Genomic DNA, 18,946 nt, shown 5'->3' on the forward strand with positions numbered 1-18,946 from the left:
ATTACCACATAATCGTTTTACAGGGATCACATCGACTTGTCTTATATTGTTGAGTCACCTCTGATCCATAGCGACTCCATGGACACATCTCTCCCAGAACACCCCACCTCCACCTGCAATCGTTCTGGTAGTGTATCCATTGAATTTTCTTGGTAAAAATACAGAAGTGATTTACCATTGTCTCCTTCCGCGCAGTAAACTCTCTCCCATTCCCGCTGCTGCCCAGTAAAAGGGAGTTTTGACATGCAGTGGATTGCCTTCCACTCACTAGCCACTGACCAAGCTAGGAATGGAATGGATATGCCTCAGCTTGACTGTCCCTCCTGTAGTGGAGACTGTAGAGTACTGGAAACTCTCCAGGAGTGACCCTGAGAGGGGTTTAGGGATCAGCTACTACTCTTGAAAATCCCACGGTAGTCTATTACATCAAAAATAATTACTGGAAAACAGTGCTATTAAATCAGAGTAGGACGAGAGCAAGAAAATCATTCCACAAATGACTGGAAACTTATTAAAGAAAAATATAGAGGAAAAGATTAAAAAAAAAATTAAGGAGCAATTTAAAATATTTGCTCCCACACTACCTTGAGTTTCCACCTAAACTTCTCCTCCACTTTCTGGTCTGGCCCTGAATCCCAGGGTGAGCCCCCAGGATCAACCTGCAACTCCCAGGATTCCTTCTGGCTGCAGGAGAGTCAGGGCAGGGGTGTATCCTACTGCTCACTTTTCCCATAGCTCAGATCCACATCAGATTGACTGACCAGCCTTCTAGGAGGCTGGGGAGTGGGGCGAGGCTAATCCTGGCTCTGCCATATTAGTCTGCTGTGTGATCTTAGGCAAGTCACTTCTCTGTGTCTCAGTTACCTCACCTGTAAGACTGTGAGCCTTATGTGGGACAGAGCCTATGTCCAACCTGATCTACCCCAGTACTTAGTGGAGTGCCTGGCTCATAGTAAACTCTTAACAAATATCACTAAAACAAACAAAAAAAAAGTGGAGGGGAACAAGGCAACACAGGTCTTGATGCTTTGCCCAGTTGTGTTCCCCACCCTGCAGGTCTTCCACAAGGGTTATGGCAGGCAACATTCAGTTCCATCAACATGCCTCATCCATTTCAACGCCGGCGAGTTCTGCCTCCATGGTTGAGAAGGGTAGGTCTAAATTCACATGTCCGTTCAGGTTTTGATAGTTCCCACTACGGTGAGACAGTGAGTGAGATTGGGAGGAGGGCGTGGAGGGAGGGGAATGAGAACTATCAAAGGTGATAAGAAATTAGGGGAAATGTCACCCTATCCATTAGAAAATAAACCCAAACCACCATTTTGTTTCCTTGAGTCCTTTGGGCAGTGTTTAGTCAACAGCATCCTTGGGTAGAGTAAGATAAGTAATAAATGTAAGGAAGACAAAGGAGAATTCCAATACGCTTTGGAAAACAATGCTGGGTTCACGGTTTACGGTGGACAAAGTGGTCTGGAATCAGGAGCTGGATGGGTCTGAACTCAACATAGGTTAGACCTGCAGCAGGCCGGGTTGGGCCAGACTCCAGATTTCCAACCTGTGCTGGCCTCTAACATGGATACTCACCCCGAGGCAGCAGATTTACCTTTTCTCTTTAAGGAGAAAACGTACCTCCCACGTTCTCCAGTGCGCCTAAGTCCCAGTCGTCCATAAGGACTACCTTCTGTGTGTGACAATGTGCATCTCCAGCTCCACCCATTCAGAAATGAGGGCAGGTCTGATTAGGTGCTGGCCAGGTGACTCACACTTCCAGGGCTCAGTGTGAGTGGGCAAGGGCAGGCCCCCAATTTTCAACTCATACAGGGCTCTACCTCAGTCAGCCAAATCGTGTTTTCGGCATTCCCCGCATTTGAATCTTGAGATCGGGTCTAAAAATAGAAACTCAAATGTTGTGTGGAGGAGGAGAGGGAGAGGTGGAAGAAGGGGCCTCAACCAGACTGCCAAGGCACTTTGGGAGAGCAGAGGGAATCTACCCTTCCTTGGTGCCACCACTGGACTGCAGTTTGGCTCAGCAGGGATGGGAATACTCACCACACCTATTCATACTCAGGCCCTTGCTCTCCTTCCCCCCGACCCCCGTACCCACCACACTCAGCGCTGTCCTTTGGGTTCGAAGATGATACTACCGATGGTGAGCTTTGGGTAACTGGCATATGCGGATGGGGTCGATAAAACCATCGCGTGACCGAGCAAATCCCTTCCACATCACGTGCACGTAAGGACTGCCCCTTTCTGCACCGCTGCATTTGTTACCTACTGTGCCTGGTGCTGTTTTCATTTCTCCCTCTTGGAGCCACGATCTCGCCGAAGCCTCTGCTCCGAAACGGTCACCCCATTTCTGACTGGTGTTCGGCCAGGCTGATCGGTCTTCGGCTGTCGTCTCCCAATTGTCCATTGCAACGCCATATTGAGGTTTTGCTTCATTGCGTTTCTTCTGTCCACCCTCTTTACAGTTTCCCCTCTTTAGTTCGCCATAGAGCAACAGTTTGGGTATCCTAGTGTTGTCTGTTCTCCTCACAGGTCCCACTCAGCCAAGGTGTGATATAATCGTCATCGGCATCTATTGAGCTTCTACTGTGTGAAGAGCACTGGACCAGGTGTTTGGGAGGATCCGACAGAAGACGACGGCAATACCAGGGTCTCTGACCTCGAGGGACACTGCTTGAACGCTGGCAGTCCAGTGGTACTCCAGAACTTCATTGCTCGTGATCCTGCCTTGCCCTTTGATGCTAAGTATTGCAGGTGGAATCTGTGGTAAGTCCAGTTTCATGGACTTCAAGAAGGTTGGACACTATGACTGCCCTATAGACTTTCATTTGGTCTGAATCTTGATGCCATGTCGGTGCCACACTCAGTCTTTCAGTCTTCCAAAGGATACTCTAACTCGCTCGATTTGTTTTTCTACCCTCTTGTCTATCTTTGCACCACTGGACAACGTGCTACCCAGTGACAGCGTTCAACTCTGGGTCACCGGTGGATATCCTTAGGTATATGTAGAGTTTACCGGATGCAGGCTGGTCCATAACTTTGGGTCTTCTTCAGACTAATTGTCAATCCATAGTACTTTGCTGATTCTGAGAAGCGGAAGAGATGGCAATAACACTTCATACACATATATGTATATATACACACACACACCCATACCTACACTCACAAGGATATGCCCACACGCCACACACATATATATTCCTTCATATGTGTGTGTGGGTGTACATATGTGTGTATATATATATGGATTCTCTCCCCATCCTTCCCCATGCAGGGGCACCCAGAAACATGTTAACATAGAAAGAGAAACTTTAAGCTATGGGGAGAGATGGGAGGCATACACAGAAGGAGACATACAATCCAAAGGGAAAGAGGTATGTGCACCAAAGGAGAGGAGATAGAAAGTAATGTAACACAGAGCCAGTGGAGAAGGGTGACAGAGAGAAAGCTAGGAGAAATATGGAGAAAGGCAAGGAAATACAAAGGAGAAGAGAATAGGTAGACTCTTTCATTTTTTTTACTCAAGGCAAAGACTGGGTATTATTAATACTAAGAATGGCAGAATGACAAATATTAACATTAACTCAATATCACTGACCAAAACACCATATCTACCAGGCCTGATAGAAATGAGTGATTGAGTAAACAGGATAAAACCTCCTAAGAGATAATGTACCTTAGAAATGCTACATAAAAACTTTATCAGAATACTAATCTAAGATAAACGGAAACCAACTGACACCAAAACCTTACCTCTTGCGTATCCAGTCATCAGGGCCCCATTGACCAATTTGCGGTGCTGAATCTCCCCCAAATTCACATTCAAAGCACATTCACTTATTTTTAGCCAGACTCAGAGTGGCATACCTTATTTCCTTCATTATTATTATACAGTTTTTTGGAGGGTGCAACAATGGGTGTGACAGACTGGTAAAGTAGCAATCACACTACTTAGTGCATCATACATGTCAAACAACAACAGCGTAAGATTGCAGGAAGTGTCACCCAGCTGCTTACCCAATCAGTTCTAGATGAAGAGAACTTCAAATAGAATTTCACCCCTGAATGATCAAAAATCACATATTTGCAATTAACAGCAGCCAGAAAGCAGAACATATATGACGTTTTAGCAGAGAGAGAAGTGATTAAGGCCTATGTAAACAAAAACTTTTCATGTGAACACAGGCAAAAAAGTCTTTTCCACCAAGTCATCATAAAATGTCAGCAAGTTGAAATTAAGATATACCTGAAGCACCTCCATTTTTTTTACATATCAGTTTAGAAAAAAATGGCTTGGGTGTGGGGTGGGAGGGCAGCAGGCGGGTAAAGGTTTAATGTAAGCTTCTGCTGATATTAGGGCCTGCACAATCTCCTCTCTTGTAATTAGAAACTTTGATAGAGAAGGCAGATTCCCTCCCACCCACCTCCATTAACCCCGATTAAAGCACTTGACATATGCGGAACACAGGGAGCCTGGAGAAGATTATGATGTTCTTTTCATATTTGAAAATTCAAATAAAGAAATAATAAAATTGGAAGTCTTCAAATAAAGAACCTTTTCCCCTAATAAGCTTGATTTATCCTAGAGACCAAATAGCAATTTGTGCTAGTAAGAGTCTGTTTCCTAATCTACCTTGGCCAACTTCTGTTAACCCACAATTTAACATGCTTAAAGTAACTTGATTGGATTAGGAGAGCTTCCCTTTGAACCGAGAGATCGAAGGTCCAGGATATATTTGATTCTGAATTGTCAGAAGGGGATGAGGCCTTTTTAAAGAGCGTTCAGGAAGAGCCACTCCAGTACTCCTTTTCTTTGGCTACTTGGGGAAGTATTATGGTCTACTGAAAGAGCACAGGCTGGGAGTTGGGACACGTAGGTTCTTATCCTAACTCTTCTATTTGCCTGCTGTACAAACTTGAGCAAGCCGCTTAGCTTCTCTGTGTCTCAGTTTCCTCATCTGTAAAATGGGGATTCGATACCTATCCTCCCTCCTATGTAGACCTCAAGTCCCATGTGGGAACAGGGGCTGTGTCCGACTTGTTTCGCTTGTATCTATGCCAGCGCTTATATCGCTTGGCACACAGTAAGCACTAAGAAATATCAAATTACTGCTTCTTTTTCTTTGTCCTGCCAATTATTTCTCCCTGTGGGAAACCTCTAAGCCCATCCCTCCATAATCCACAGTCCTCCTGTGTCCTGCAATTTACTCTCTGCACCACCCCATCTCCGCCCCCTGCATCCATGACTGGGGACATTTTAAATGTTTTCCTGTTAGCAGTCCCTGCACATGTTTTAAAAGGCTCCCGTCCTGGGGCAAGTCTCTAAAAGCCCTGCTCAGCTGGGATTCTCCCAGCCCTATTGACTCTGACCCCATCTCCAGCTGCAACACTCTTTAACAGCATTCCCAGAGAGTTTGGTGGTCCAGGCCTCTCCAAAGGAAGGGAGCAAATAACCAAACCCTGCATCTTCTCTCCCACGTACTCTAATCCACTTAACCGTTCCATCACAACTGACCATACCATCACTTTCCTCATTTCTCAAACCCACAATCTTGGTATTACCCTTGACTCATCACTGCCTTTGATCTCTTACACCAGTCTGTTGCTAAATCCTGTCGGTTTTTCCTCCACAACATTTCCCGGATGTACCCCTTCCCCTCCATCCACACAGCCATCACCCTAATCCAGGCACTCATCCTATTCAGATTACCGCATCTGTCTCCTTGCTGGTATCCCAGCATCTGGTTTCGCCCCTCTTCCAGTCCATACTTCACTCTGCTGCTCAGATCATCTTGCTAAAATATCATTTGTCATGCATCTCTCCACTCCTCAAAACACACCAATTTGTCTTCACACCAATAGAAATTCTTGAGCACTGCCTTGACCAGTAGCCTTAAGTGGCCATTGGCCACTTCATTAGCTTTCTCTTTGTTACCTTACCCACTCTCTTCTACTACACCCCAGCTCATATTCTTTGGTCCTGCTCAACACTCACTCAGGAATCAAACAATTAATGGTGTTTACTATGTGCAGAGTACTACACTAAGATCTTCGGAGAACAGAGACAGAAGACCAGACACAAGGCAATTACAATTTAATAGGGGACACAGACATAAAATGAATTGCAAATGAGAGGATGAAGTGCTCAAAGAATAGACTATGTAAATAAATATGCACAAAAGGGCAAAGGACAAGATTTGCTGGAGGAGGTGACATGTTGGCAGGGCTCTGAATGTGGGGAAGGCTTTGGTCTATCTGATTTAGGGAGGGAGGGAGTTTCAAGCTGGGGGAACAGTGTGAGTGGCGGGATGGACTGGAAGCTCACTGAGAGCAGGGAACATGTCTATCAACTGTTACACTGTCCTCTCCCAAGCACTTAGTACGATGCTCTGCACGCAGTAAGTACTCAATAAATATGACTGACTGATTAGTCCCCAGAGGATGTTTACAATAGCTTCCAAGCATTATCATACATTCTATACCATACCCAAACAGAGCCTGTAAGCTGGAAATGAGAGCTTAGTCGAGCAAGCCTCTGGTAGGAGATGTGCTTTTAATAAGGCTTTGAAGGTGGACACAGTGATCGTCTGTGGGGTACGAAGAGAAGCAGCGTGGCTCAGTGGAAAGAACCCGGGCTTGAGAGTCAGAGGTCGTGGGTTCTAATCCCGGCTACGCCACTTGCCAGCTGTGTGACTTTGGGCAAGCCACTTAACTTCTCTGTGCCTCAGTTACCTCATCTGTAAAAAGGGGATTAAAGCTGTGAGCTCCATGTGGAACAACCCGATCACCTTGTATCCCCCCAGCGCTTAGAACAGTGCTTTGCACATTGTAAATGCTTAACAAATACCACCATTATTATTATTATTATTATTATGAGGGAGGACATTCCATGCCAGAGGCAGGATGCGAACGAGAGGTTGGTGATGAGATAGTAGCTCGTTGTGGGCATGGAACATGTCTACCGACTCTGTTATACCATACACTCCCAAGCACTTGGCACAGTACCTGGCACTTAACAAACACCATAAAAAAAAAAAAACCCAGACTCTCGGGGAGGGGAGGATAGCACAAGGTAAAAAGGCAATACCCACAGTCCCCTTGCTGGCCTAAAGGTACTGAGATGGCCATGGAGTCTTTTCTAGTCCCTAGAGCAGCGCTACGGCTAATGATCTGTAGTTTGTGCTTCCGGAGACCACTCCAGGCCGGGCCCAGAGACCCTGCCACAGCTGTTCATTTCCCTTGAGCCCAGAAGAGCACTGGGCCCCAGTAGGGAGCAGAATCCAGAAGCAGCATCATATGGAGTCAGAAGCTGACTCCTCTGAAATGACCATCCTATTACCCATGATTGTGCATGGGCTTTGGAGTTGGAGGACCTGGGCTCTAGTCTCAGCTCTTCAGTGACCTACTGTGTGACCTTGGATAAGCCACTTAACCTCTATGTGCTTCAGTTTCCTCATCGGTAAAACGAGGATCATAATGCCTGCCTTTCCATACCTCAGACAAATAATAAGAAAATGCTTTGGGAATAAAAGTGATCTACGAAATTAAGGTATCACTATCATCATTATCATCATTATTATTTTATCCTTATTATTTTGCAACATCCTGATGTCACCTTAAGACTTGCCTCACCATTAAGCCAGCTGCTTCAGGTCCTGGGCCACTAATGCCAGGGCAGTAAATGGAGAGAGGGGCAAAGAGCAAAGAAAGTCACAAGTCTGTAGGTCAATACATCTACCAATACAGGCCACTTCAATATTCTGTACTTCACAAGCACCAAGTACATTGCAACATACCAAGTGAGTGCAGCGTGGCTTAGTGGAAAGAGCCTGGGCTTGGGAGTCAGAGGACATGGGTTCTAATCCCGGCTCCGCCACTTGTCAGCTGTGTGACTCTAGTCAAGTCACTTAACTTCCCTGTGCCTCAGTTACCTCAGCTGGAAAACGGGGATTAAGACTGTGAGCCCCACGTGGGACAACCTGATTACCTTCTATCTACCCCAGCTTAGAACAGTGTTTGGCACATAGTAAGCACTTCAGAAATATCATCATCATCATCAAGTGAGTGTTCACTGAATGCTGTTGCTGCTGCTCCTCCTCCTCCGCCTCCTTCCACTGCTCTCAGATCTGACACTTTTCCAGTCTCCTCTCTGATTTGTAATGATTAATGTTTTAATATCAAAAATGCAACTGCAACAACAAATTCTATTTTATTATTTTAAAGGTCAACTTTATTTCATCCATTTTTGAATAACCCATGATTGCAGTTTAACCATTTCTATTATGTCATTTCTAAAATTAAGGTTTTCAAAATCTCAAAACAATTCATTTTGTATAATACAATAGAGAGGAAAAGAAGGCACATCCTTTGAAGCTTAGTCTCTAGCAAAACATACAAAAGTATATTTTTAGCCTTAGTATACAATTAATAGCAACCTTGCAAATACTCAAAAAATTTTTCTCAGCCCACTGACATTTATTACTGCTGAACCCCAGGAGTTTATATCCATACTGAAGCCAAAACCCCAGTCAATAACAAGGAAGCCCAACCCACTATGAGACTGAAATATCTTTAAGGACCCAGGGATCCTGTCTTTTTACTCTACTCTATGCAATCTTCCAATTGCTTCTTACAATCCCCTGCACCAAGTAAACCCTCAAAAATTCCACCAATTGATTTACTGACAAATCGTCTGTTTTCTCCACTCGCTTTTAAACACCATGAGGGCAGAGATCAGGTCTACCAACTCTACTGTCTCGTACTCTCTCAAGCACTTAGTACAGTGCTCTGTACAGGGTAAGCACTCAATAACTGCCATTGATTGACTGTTTGATACATGTTAAGATATATGTGCCAGGTTGTCCTATGGGCAGTTGAGACAGGGTCTTGTTGAGTACACGGGAACATTCATGCGTGTGTAAGTCTTTCATACAAGCATGGAAGGGCCACATCTGCCATCTTGCTAGTTGTCAACTCCCATCAGCTAGAGGAAGACTGAAACACAAGCAAGTGGGCTAGCTCAAGCGTGATCTTAACCATCCCACAGTAAAAAGATCCAGCTTGTGAAGGGCTCTATGTAAAAGTTGAATTGCTATTATTACCATCATTATTATTATGAGAGAAATTGATCTGGTTTGGGCACCTGAGGTGAAAAACAGGATGCAACCTAATAAAGATATTGTCGATTACAACGCATCTGATCGGAGGTGTTCATTACATCATCAAACTCACCCTAAAAATAAAAATAAATGAAGAATGCCGCTCGACGAGCAACTGGGTCATGACCATGGGCTCCTATGGACTAAGGCAGATAAGAATCTTGATCTGTTGGGGAACTCTGTATTTTCTGCAGGCAGAGACCTGTGCTACTAATATGAATCTAGTGATATGAGCAAGGGGTGGGGGTTGCCATTAGCAAAGGTGGTTTAAGGAAGGCTAATGCAAATTTTGGCTGTTCTAATTATTTTTGAAAGTCCAGTGCTAAGCTACTTTATTCAACCAATACCAAATATCGCCTCTCTGACTTTCTTGTTAACAACTTCTCAGGGAACAACTGCACCTTGAGCAGAGGACATCAAAGCTCACAAAGACAATTAACCTTCTGTTTTGATAACCAGGAGCAGCTGCAATGCTCTTCCTTTTATCTAACCTGTGGACTTCCTTGTAATGGGCAGGGAAAGTGTAAATGACCCAACTCCAGATCCCCAAAGAATAGCTCTGCTAGTAAATTTTACTGTTGTCTGCCTACTGTATGACCAGCCAGGAACAGCAGGAAAAGTGAATCCCTGCAGTTCTGGAGAAATACCCTGAATGTTGGTCTGTTAACTAGGACTGCAATAAAGTTCACGGAAATACAGTAAATCAAATTTGGGGCACCGAACTTATCAGTATCCTCTTAGGCACGAGGTAGATTCAGCTTTCAGAAAACTACTTCAAACCAAAGACAAATCAGATCACCAAACGGAAAAGGGTTCAAACTCTAGTTACTTTGCACTTCTATTTAGTAAATTCAATTCCGTGGTCACAGGAAAGATAGTGCAGGAAGCTGAGGTTTTCCGATCACCTGTCCCTCACCAAAATACATATTCACACTCACAGCTCTCTGGAGAGGAGAGGCAGTAAGAGGATAAACTATGCATCAGTGACAGCTACATGACTCCGTTACATAAATCCCTAAAAATTCTTCTAAAATTGGATGTCGAATTCAATCAAACGTTTTTGATGAAGGTATTAACCTGTTTTGACAGGTTTTTTTTTCCATCCTTGCATATCAGATTTGCAGACTTTAAGCTTCATTCAGTATCGCAAATTCTGTGACTCCAGTCCAAAAATCACAAACTGGATCATAACCATTCCAGTCAGATAGCTGTCTAACCCAGTCTTAAAATTACTGGAGATCTATTCCAGTGGATCTCAGCCCAGAAGTTAATCTTCAGTGGGCTGGGAGCATGTCTAACCAACTCTCTTGTACTGTATTCTCCCGAGCATTTAGTATAGTGTTTGCTAAGCAGTAAGCACTCATTAAATGCCATCGACTGATTAATGGCACTGCAATTGAAGCCCATTTCTTTATGGGATGCTACTCTTCAAAATAATATACTGTATTTGAGGAGAGCTTTATTTTTTCAAAATGCTTTTGCGATATTTTTCTAACGGTAGCCTCATAACATCCCTGTGAGGCAGGAAGAAAGAGGAGTTATCTCCAATACAGATGAGGAAACTGAGGTTTTGACTTTGCCCAAAGTCACACAGCAGCCCAGTGCCAGAGGTGGGATTGGAACCCAGGTCTCCTGACTCATACCCCTGTAGTCTTTCCAATAGACCATGTTGCATTATAGACTTTCCTGTATGTGTGTGTGCACAATATTATATAAAATCAAGAGTATGCACTCTATATTTTTTATGAACAGTTTCATTTAAAATACTGTTCATAGTATAATGTGTATTATATATATACTTTAAAGTGAGAGCCTTTCCCTCTCCTTTCCTGGTAATCGGTCACATGCAAGGATGTTCATTCATTCAGAAACGAAAGTTCTCTTATTCAGTAAATTCTTGATTAACCATGATAATGAAGCTGGGAATGGCAGAAATCCACAGATTATCCAAATGCCTCATTTTATCCAAGAGCTAATTCCAACCTCCTTCTCTACCCACCCTTTTGCCAGAGTGACTTTCAAAAAGAGTAAATTGATTTAGGTTTTATCTTCTAACCCCGCTTCTGTCCTCATTCATTCATTCAATCGTATTTATTGAGCGCTTACTGTGTGCAGAGCACTTTACTAAGCGCTTGGAATGCACAATTTGGCAACAGATAGAGACAATCCCTGCCCGACAACGGGCTCACAGTCTAAAAGGGGGAGACAGACAGCAAAACAAAACAAGTAGTCAGGTATCAACTCCATCAAAATAAATAGAATCAAAGATATATACACATCATTAATAAAATAGAGCAATAAATAATATATACAAATATACAAAAGTGCTGTGGGGAGGGTAAGGGGGTAGAGCAGAGGGAGGGAGTAGGGGCAATGGGGAGGGGAGGATGACATCTGGCTGTGAAATGGCCCAAAACATAGGTTGCTGGAGGAAAACAAACAATGCTTCTATACATGTGACTAATCAGATAATCAAGAATCGATTATCTTCCCGGTCTCACCTTTACAATATCGCCAAGATCTGCCCTTTCCTCTCCATCCAAATGGCTATCATGCTGGTACAGGCTCTCATAATATCCCGGCTGGATTATTGTGTCAGCCTTCTCTCGGATCTTCCTTCCTCCTGTCTCTCCCCACTCCAGTCTATTCTTCATTCCACTGCCCGGATCATCTTCCTACACAAACGCTTTGGGCATGTCACTCCCCTTCTTAAAAACCTCCAGTGGTTGCCTATCAACCTCTGCACAAAACAAAAACTCCTCACTCTTGGCTTCAAGGCTCTCCATCACCTGGCCCCCACCTACCTCACTTCTCTTCTCTCTTTCTACTGCCCACTCTGCTGTACACTCTGCTCCTCTGCCACTCACCTCCTCACTGTCCCCCGTTCACGCCTATCCCGCCGTCGACCTCTGGCCCACGACCTACCGCTGTCCTGAAACGCCCTCCCTCCTCACCTCCACCAAACTAACTCTCTTCCCCTCTTCAAAGCCCTACTGAGAGCTCACCTCCTCCAAGAAGCCTTTCCAGACTGAGCTCCCCCCTTTTCCCTCTCCTCCCCCCTCCTCCTCCCCCTTCCCCCTTCACCTCCCCTCAGCTGAGCCACCATTCTCTCTGCTCTTCCCTGTCCTCTCTTCCCCTCCCCTCAGCACTGTGCTCATTTGTATATATTTTTTATTATCCTATTTATTTTGTTAATGAGGTGTACATCCCCTTGATTCTATTTACCGTGATAATGTTGTCTTGTTTTTGTTTCGTTCAGTTTTGCTCTGCCGTCTGTCTCCCCTGATTAGACTGTGAGCCCATCATTGGGCAGGGATTGTCTCTATCTGTTGCCAAATTGTACATTCCAAGCGCTTGGTACAGTGCTCTGCACATAGTAAGCGCTCAATAAATACTATTGAATGAATGAATGAATGATTAGATCCACTTCACATCCTTGCTCAGGTTCCCAACCTGAGCCCTACTGAAAGACCAGAAACCCTACAGATCAAACTCCATCAAATACACTTATGAGCATTTTAAGTTACTTGGGATGATTTGATGTGCGAAAAAGATTTCACTGTGATGATGAAAGATTCACTGCAGATTCTTTCAGCAATTTGATACCGATTAGACTTTTTCTCCCCCGATTTTCTCCCCCGATTAGACTGTAAGCCCGTCACTCGGCAGGGATTGTCTCTATCTGTTGCCGAACTGTATATTCCAAATGCTTAGTACAGTGCTCTGCACATAGTAAGCACTCAATAAATACTACTGAATGAATTGAATGAATGATACTTGGCCTTTAAAGAGTCCTGCTGTTGGTTCAATCAATCAGTCCAATCAACTGTATTTATTGAGAGCTGTAGAAAGAACACTGTACTAAGCGCTTGAGAGAGTACAATGCAACAGAGTCGGTAGACGTGTTTCTTGCCCAGCAGGAGCTTACAGTCTAGAGTTCAATGGAAAGAGCGCAGTTCTGGCAATCAGGAAACCTGGGTCCCAATCCTAGCTCTGCCTGCTGGGACTATGCCATCAGTAGTAAAGGTATCTGACCAAAGAACCACCTTGGGCATTTCGATGTGGGGGGCGGCCCAGCAGGAACCCTGAAAAACAGCTGGCTAAAGTGGGCAGTGAAGAGCACGGCCACAATCCAGGTTGCTGCCGGAGGGGTCAGAATACTCCGGTACTTTGGCTGTAAAGGGTCCTGCATTTACAAAACCTTTGTGGGCACCTGACAATGTGCTGCTCTCCCTTGCCCGCTTACTTGCCTTATTCCACTCTGTGCCCCAGGAGAAACGTAACTGGCAGGAACAAGGGAGTGAAAGTGGCACTGCCCAAGCCAGCAGCACATTATGGCACAAGGCCCGTCCATTGTTATCGACTGGAGACCACCATCATCTGCTGGCCCTTCTTGTTTCGGCTGCAATAGACTACAGCATTCTCCATATCATTGGAAACACTCCCCCCCAAAGAGGGTTTTTCCAAGTTTCTAAATTTAACTCTATTTTGTAATGAAAAATACACAGGCAGGCCACTGCCAGCATTGTGACTACATTCTTTTGTCGAGTCTAATAAATAACGCTATAAATAACATGAGGTACTTTCAATTGAATGTATTACAATTACTTATGCTTCTGATATACGTATATGGGACATAATTTCATAAAGCTGTTCCTAAACAAATCCTCCCACTTGGGCTCAAAGGAGCTGGTAAATCAAGTCAGGCTCCCAGACAGGAAGAAGAAAACACCGGGGGATGTTTTTCATGGAGTGTTTCGGTAAGGAAAAAGGGGATGAGTTATGACAGATCACGGCATGCGATGATTGCTAGACAGATGACGAAAGGAGCTGAGAAACTGAAACAGAAAAAAAAGTCTCCCAACTCTATTGCATCAATGCAGTCTCTCAAGCACTTAGCCGAGTGGTCTGCCAAGAGTGAGTGCTCAATAAATACCATTGACTGATTGATTAACAGATGACTGAGCAATCACCAGGCTATTCACCAGTCTAGACACCCCCATCCTTTCCCCTCCGTTGTTCCAAGCTACTGAGATGCAGTTGGGTTGCAATCAATCTAGTCTACGATTAAGCTCTTTGTCTCTAGACTGTAAACTCGTGGGCAGGAAAAGTGTCTGTTTACTGTTCAACAGTACTCTCCCAAGAGCTTAGCACAATGTTCTGCACACAGTAAGAGCTCAATAAATACAACAATGAACTGGGGCTGACTGTGTTCCAAGACTTTGTTGCTTGTGGTTTTGTCCTGCTACCAGATGTTGAGGATAGCACACAAGTGACACTGATGAAACTGTTCAAGAAATCAGACCGCGAGCCGCATCATCATCAATAGTATTTGTTGGGTGCTTACTGTGTGCAGAGCACTGTACTAAGTGGTTGGGAGCGTATGATACAACCGAGTTAGCAGACATGTCCCCTGCCCATAATAAACTTACAGTCTAGAGAAAGGCCTACGGGACAGGGATGGTATCTGACCTCATTATCTTCTACCTACCCCAGCATTTAGTACATTGCTTGGCACATAGTAAGCGCTTAACAAATACTGCAATGACTACCCTTATTAAGGGCCTGGTGGGAGCAGAACTCCCCCCTCTAGACTGTGAGCTTGATGCGGGCAGTGACTGTCACTCTTTACTGCTGTATTGCACTTTCCCAAGAGCTTAGTACAGTGCTCTGCACACAGTAAGCACTTAATAAATAGGATTGAATGAATGAATGACTCACAGGCCCACAGAAGGTTAGAGAGCACTCTGTAGGTCTTTGGGTCTATACAGTCTAGGCAGACCAAACCAATCTAAAACAATAGAGAGAAGAGAGAACTCTGGGGAAGAGAAAGTAAAGGAGGAAACGGGGCCAAGGTGCACCCACAGGTGAGCAGAATTAAAAAGTCAAAAATGGGAAACTGCAAATGGAATGTAGCCTTCAAAACTGAACAGTCCATTTTCCCCCCCATATCATTAATTTACATTATTTAGAGAAGCAGCACGGCATAGTGGATAGAGCACGGGCCTGGGAATCAGAAGGTCATGGGTTCTAATCCCAGATTCACCATTTGTCTGCTCTGTGACCTTGGACAAGTCACTTCACTTCTCTGTGTCTCAGTTACAGCACCTGGAAAATGGGGATTGAGATTGTGAGCCCCACGTGAGACAGGGACTGTGTCCAACCCAATTTGCTTGTATCCACCCCAGCGATTAGTACAGTGCCTGAAAGATAATAATTGCTCAACAAATACCATTATTATCATTACAGAGATAAAAGGGGAATATTGGCTTCAGCTGGTTGGAGCTCTGTGGGGACTCAGAGAGACGGCATCCCAATGCCGCAGTATCACGTGTACTCCAGGGCAGAGTTAGCCTGGTCCCTCAACTCTGCATCACCAATGCTACTGCAGGCCTAGCGAGTCAGCTTTTGAGTTTCTGCCCGGGGCGCAGGGGAGTCAGGAAGTCGAGGTGAAAATCCCAGCCCAGGCAAGAGAGTTCTTTGAGTACAAAATGCAGTCACTCTCTGTCTCATGACATCCTTGCTTCCTGCTGGAAATATGGCTCTTGGTTGGTGAGGTCTACCAGGATGCAGTTGGAGAGACAAAATGTGGAGCAGGGTCTGCGCCCCTCTTCTGCCTGCTTCCTCTGACCCTGACTGCTATAGATCGGCAAATGGGCCCCATGAGGGAAAAGGAAAAAACACACTGCTGTCTGCAGGACTCTGAAGTAAACTAAAATCAATATATTTTTGCCCTTTTCTCACAATCTCACCATTCCCTATTACTCCCTTTCCCCAAAGCTAAACAGCATACTCTACTTTCTGAATATCTAATACTACAGAAGTCCCCAGGAAGAGGTAGGGAACTATTTGATTTTGTTTCCCCTGGTACTTTGAAGCACCAGCTGTAGGGCACTTTTTCATTTCAATAATATACTCTGTCCATCCCACAAAGCAAGTTATGTCTGGATATTAAAGCACTAATGGAGGACATTAGGTTAGGAAAAAAACAGAACCAACATATTCTTTTGTTGGCTTGGTCTCATAATAGGATGAAGTCAGAGGAGCTTAATACTGCAAACTCTCCTGTAGCTCACCCTATTAGCCCCATTACCTGCAATGATATTTGAAAAGAACATTTGTTACTATTCTCAAAAAAGAAACCTCAAAATCTTTGAAATTACAATGACAAACACTGCTGACAGCCAACTCACTAGTAAAAACAGAAGTGTTTGAAATGGTGGGAACGGCTACAGCGATTAACTGATGTACCGATGCTAGCTGAAATACATTTAAATTCACTGAACTACTCCTTTCCTGACATATTTAACTAGAAATAGAGTTCCGGCATTTACACAAACCAAAATTACATAAGCCCAGGGAGGCAGAGAAGACATTTTGTCCCCACGATGCAAATACTGTAATACCCTAAAAGAATTCAGCAGCATGAGTGTGAACAATCCTGCATGAATGAATTCAAAGATGCCAGATTGTGGACTGGAACCAAAGAACAATGATGGCCTAAATGCAGGGGAGAAGGTCCCCTGAGAGTGACAAAAGATACAGTCTGGTTGGTTGCTTTAACCCAAATGCAAATGAAGGCAATCTACTTTTTTTAACCTCATGAAAATAAAATATACATATGGTACTGCCTCTAGAAGCCCTTTCCACTTTATCCCTTGAGCATCGAGACCTAGAGGAGAGAACGTGGGTCTGGGAGGAAGAGGACCTGGGTTCTAATCCCGGCTTTGCCATTTGCCTGCTGTGTGACCCTAGGTGAGTCCCTTAACTTCCCTTGTGCCTCACATTTCCTCATCTGTGCAAAGGGGACTTCTGTTCTCCCTCCTACTTAGACTGTGAGCCCCATGTGGGACAGGGACTGTGTCCAACCTGATTACCTTATGTCTACCCGAATGCCTACTAGAGTGCCTAGCACATAATAATCGCTTAAACATCACAGTTACTATTATTACGTACTTTTGAAGGACAGCATTGAACAATATGGTGCTATGGGATTACCTAGTGCCCATTTCTCACTATCCTAACCAGTACTGTCCACTTGGGAGCCACAACCAGCCTGCCAAAGGACTTAGTGGAGCCCACAGACCAACGTATAATTTAAAACAACGGCAGCTTCATCTTCCAGGCTCACATTAATTTACAGCCAGGACTACCTTCCTAATTTCTTGTTTATTCTTTGCAACAGTAATACGATCATTTTCCCCATTAAAAATGACTTAGTACAAAGCTAATTATTTTCTTGTTAGTCCTATGAATTTCAATGAGCCAACCTTCTGGCCCACTAGCACGTTGCTCTAAATGAATGAGGCCACCACATCAAAGAAAATGGAAAGCATTCATCTGACTTGATGCAGAGAGCTGAAAAATATTAGCCAACGCTTGTCCCCCCAAATAAGGTGTTTCCTTGACCCACATACAACCAAAAGGAAGAGTGGATTGCTCCTTTCCTACTTTCAAAGAAAATCACGTCAGGGGCTTTAGAAGCCTGAAAATGCCAGCCTCCAAACAGGAAGCAGCCATCAATGGATGTCCACAAGAGAGTAGAGATAAATTAATATTTCTCCTCTACCAAGAAGGCAGAAGAGGAGGAAACAGGCTTGGGGTACAGTCGTGGTTGCTTATTTTAGTCATAAGAAGTCAGAGCTTTACCAAGGAAGTTTGCGTAAGCTCTCTGAAATTCACCCATCTGGGATTGTTTAGGGGTGACTTTATCCAAAGCCATGGGGTGGACTAAGTATCCTCTCAAGAGCCCTTTCAGGCCTCTGGTTTTATGGCATTATCATTTTTTTAAAAAAATTAGGATGATAGCATCGTGGGATATCCCCTGACCAAAAACTGCTCCAGTAGACTTCCTGTTCATTTTATAATGCCCTGGAGAAGTCTGGGCAGCTTTTCTAGCTTCTTCTTGAGGAGAAAGCACCTACACTGCCCTCAGAGAAGCTCTCATCTTGAAGGAGGGGTTGGGGGAGAGAGCGCTCAAGTCCAGGGCTGCACAAGAACAGCAGAGCTTAGAGGCCTCTTTCGCTTTAGGCCTGCACCATCCAAATGAAACTTGGTGGCTATCATGAGGCTGAAGTGGAGGAAATCCCTGGGAGTCACTCCCGCGAACATTGCTGCTCCAGGGGTAGAATCCAGGGGCATAAGTAACAGGTAATGAAGAGGAGGCCCCAGTCTCCAGGCCTGTTTGTCTTTGGATGTCCCAGGAACACTCTCTGTTGGCCCACCAGCTGGCTTATGGAACAGGGACTGTGTCCAATCTGAACACCTTGTATCTCCCTAAATGCTTAGGACTGTGCCTGGGACAGAACGCTTAACTAAAACCACCATTATTTACCACTATCACCTTCCAGGATTGGTGTCCCTCTGCCAAGCTGGTATAGGGAGGTGTTGGTATTGCACACCCAATGCTAAGCTGAAAGGTGGCTGGCAAGCAAGTGGAGGGCAGGGAGTCATGAAGTCCTCTTCCCCTTGAACCTCCTTCATGTACTCCTCTCCAATACAGCCCCAGCTCCCCTGGGCATTATACCATTGTGAGGACACAGCCCCTACCCTCTAACAGTTCACATTCTAAAATCCTCAGCTAATAGTATGAAGGAATCAATTTGTTACAGACATCTCATGGAACAGTTAATTTTCTAGGCAGAACTGGACAACACTGTGGCTAACAATGCCGGTGATGGAATCATTCAATTTTATCCCTCCTACACCTTCGTATCTGACAGACTACCACTCTCCACATCTTCAAAGCCCTACTAAAATCATATCTCCTCCAAGAGGTCTTC

At 44.5% G+C, this 18,946-nt stretch overlaps 1 protein-coding gene across 8 annotated transcripts in view; it reads right to left on the reverse strand.

Annotated features, from left to right (window-relative positions):
* APBA1 (amyloid beta precursor protein binding family A member 1) overlaps window positions 1-18,946 on the reverse strand; it is a 180,450-nt gene that overhangs the window by 115,268 nt on the left and 46,236 nt on the right. For 5 of the 8 annotated variants that reach the window (XM_029055285.1, XM_029055293.2, XM_029055292.2 and 2 more), the window contains exon 2: window positions 2,276-3,092. The exons of 2 other annotated variants lie outside the window; for them this stretch is intronic. The gene's annotated coding sequence lies outside the window, so the exon portion shown is untranslated. Of the gene's footprint in view, window positions 1-2,271; window positions 3,093-18,946 lie in introns of all 8 variants that reach the window. One more of the 8 variants, XM_029055287.2, reaches the window with a different exon arrangement.

This window comes from Ornithorhynchus anatinus, chromosome X5 (assembly GCF_004115215.2).
Source record: "Ornithorhynchus anatinus isolate Pmale09 chromosome X5, mOrnAna1.pri.v4, whole genome shotgun sequence".
NCBI classification, from domain to species: domain Eukaryota; kingdom Metazoa; phylum Chordata; class Mammalia; order Monotremata; family Ornithorhynchidae; genus Ornithorhynchus; species Ornithorhynchus anatinus.